The sequence below is a fragment of the Galeopterus variegatus genome, unplaced genomic scaffold (genome assembly GCF_000696425.1).
Source record: "Galeopterus variegatus unplaced genomic scaffold, G_variegatus-3.0.2 Scaffold9214, whole genome shotgun sequence".
NCBI lineage: Eukaryota > Metazoa > Chordata > Mammalia > Dermoptera > Cynocephalidae > Galeopterus > Galeopterus variegatus.
In genome coordinates this window covers 36,726-39,607 of record NW_007735325.1, presented here as the reverse complement: position 1 = coordinate 39,607, position 2,882 = coordinate 36,726, and positions in this window count along the sequence as shown.

Below are 2,882 nucleotides of genomic sequence, written 5' to 3'. Positions count from 1 at the left end.
CCACGACGCCCTCCTCCAGCAGGGAGACCTCAACGACCTTATCCCCAATAGAGGAAAAAGGGAGGAATGTAAGGCCCCATAGAAAACCCCAAAGGAGGCACTCCCTAAAGCATGGTGCTTTTCTCTTCTGGGTCCTAACAATCTCGCCAGTGCCAAGTTGCAGCCTATCAGAAATCTTTACCCACCCCCGGCCAATCAACTACCGCCCCGTGTACTAACCACCCTCTCCCGGAACCCGGCTCTATATAAATGTATGCTTCTCCCCCGAATAAAGCGGAACTTCTCCGGTGAACTGTCAGCTCGGGTCCTGTCGTTCTTTCAGGTACCATGAAAGTTTTCTTCATGGCTTGACCAAGAACCTGGAACCGCCATCGGGTAACACTGTCGTATATAGAGCAAGGGCTATGAGAGTTGCTGTGGTTTGAGTGTGTCCCCCCAAAAGCATGTATTAGAAACCTAATCTCCAATTCAACAGTATTGAGAAGTGGGGCCCAAAGAGAAGTCGTTAGGCCACGAGGGCTCTGCCCTTATGAATGGACTGATGTTTATTATGGGACTGGGTTCATTAGAAAAGGGTGAGTTGGGTCCCCATTCCTGCTCCCCACCCCTTTCTCTTTGCCCTTCTTCTATGGGATGACATAGCTAGAAGGCCTTTGCCAGATGTCAGTATCTTGATGTTAGGCTTTCCAGCCTTCAGAATTGTAAGTCAATACATTTCTGTTTATTACAAATTACCCAGGCTCAGGTATTGTTATAGCAACACAAAATAAAGACAAGAGTCCACACTGAGCTCTGGGGAGATACTAGAGAATGTCATATCCCCGTTTCAAAGCACCCAAGACCTCTTCACTCTCATTAGTTGTTATTACTCAGAAAGAGTCATTGTGGCTGAGGAGTGGCTTCCTCTAGCCTGGGGAAATTGAGTTTACACCTTTACTTGGCAATAGAACAAAATAAAGATGAAGAAGTCCAAGGAGACTATTTCTTTGCTTTATTAAGAAACCGTAGTTTGTAAGAAACAGTAGTTCTCAGAGTTGCCCTTGAGCAACTGGCCTTGGGCCTACCTTATTATTGCTGCTGTTGCTAAGTTATAAAGAAAGAAAATTGCCAACTGCATGGATAGCCAGTGAGGTAAGAACCATCCAGCCTTGGGCAAAAGGTGCAGGTTGAGCACATACGTGTACATGTGTAGAGTTAGTTGTACTCTACTTCCAGAAAAAAAACACAACCACATTATTTCTGAGTCTCTGTTTGAATAGGCCTGTTTATTGGTTTGTTTGATTGAAAAAGGTGTCCTGTATTTTTCCTGTCACTGAATTGGAAAAGGGATGGGTCAGGACACCTGGAAACCACACCTGGTAAGACACACCTGCATTGATCATTGTTCTGCAGACCTGGGTGTTAGAAAGGGTCTGAAGGGACTCAACAGTAAGGCTTCATCTGGTCAGGCTAACACCTCAGATTCAACCACCTTCAGGCTTTCTATTCTTAAAAAAAAATTTTTTTTTTCATGGCTGGCCAGTACTGGTATTTGAACCCTTGACCTTGGTGTGGATCAGCACTTCACTCTACCAAGTGAAGTAGCCAGCCAGCCCCTTAAAATTTTTAAAGGTTTCCGGTATAGTTTTTGGTGCAAGGTAGGTGTTTAATAAATTATTTTTGAAAGAGTGGATGAATTTCAATGGCAAATCTCTTTTAAAAAGTGAGTGGAGGCCAGCCCGTGGCTCACTTGGGAGAGTGCGGTGCTGATAACACCAAGGCCACGGGTTCGGATCCCATATAGGGATGGCCTGTTTTGCTCACTGGCTGAGCGTGGTGCTGACAACACCAAGCCAAGGGTTGAGATCCCCTTACTGGTCATCTTTTTTTTTTTTTTTTCCTTTTTGTCTTTTTTCGTGTAAGATCCCCTTACCGGTCACCTTTTTTTTTTTTTTTTAAAAAAAAAGGTCATAGTAAAAAGTTAAAAAATAAAAATTTTTAAAAACTTCAATTAAAAAAAAAAAGAAGAAAGAAAAAAAGTCCTTGACTTACAGGAGCACACATTCTGGGGCAGTCAGATGTATCGGGGCAGCCAGACAGTTAACCAACCAACCAATTAACTAGTAACATTATTTTAGATAGCAATAAGTGCTGTGAAGAAAACTAACGTAGTGTCTAATGGGCAGAGTAATAGGGAGGGTTAGATCTATTTGAGATAAATGGTCAGAGAGGGCTATTCTGAGGAGCTGCTATTTGAGCGGAAAACTAAAGTGAAGGCACAGACCATGTGTGCTTGGGGGCAGAACTTCCATGTGGAGGTGACCACAACAGCAAAGTCTCAATAGCTGCAAGGTGGCCAGCATGGGTGGAACACAGGAGTGGGGGGAAGGGGTGGGGAGGAAGCATGCAGCCAGGTCACACCGTGCCTCATAGGCCATGGTGAGGACTTAGCATTCTGTTTGAAGTGTGAAAGGGAAGTCATGGAAGAGTTTTAAGCCAGAGAGTGACCTAATCTAATTTGGGAAGGTATACTGTTTTGTGAAAAGTAGACTATCAGGGACCAAAGTAAAGCAAGGAAACCTGTGCTTTTATTTGCTGTGGTCCAGGTGACAGATGCGGTGACTCGGACCCTGGTGGCAGAGATAAAGTGGTGGTTGGATTCAAGATACTGTGAAAGTAAAGCCAACGGGATTTGATTACATATTCGATGAGGGATGTCAAATCAGTTATCTGAATGACACAAGAAAAAAATAGCCAAATGATATCACTATATTTATAATATAAATATCTAGCCAAAATGAAAATCTTAGACTGTAAAATAAAGGCTTTTTGATAAATAGATACAATTCTTTTTTTTTTATTGAATCAAAATTGATTATACATATTTTGAGGGTTCAATGTTG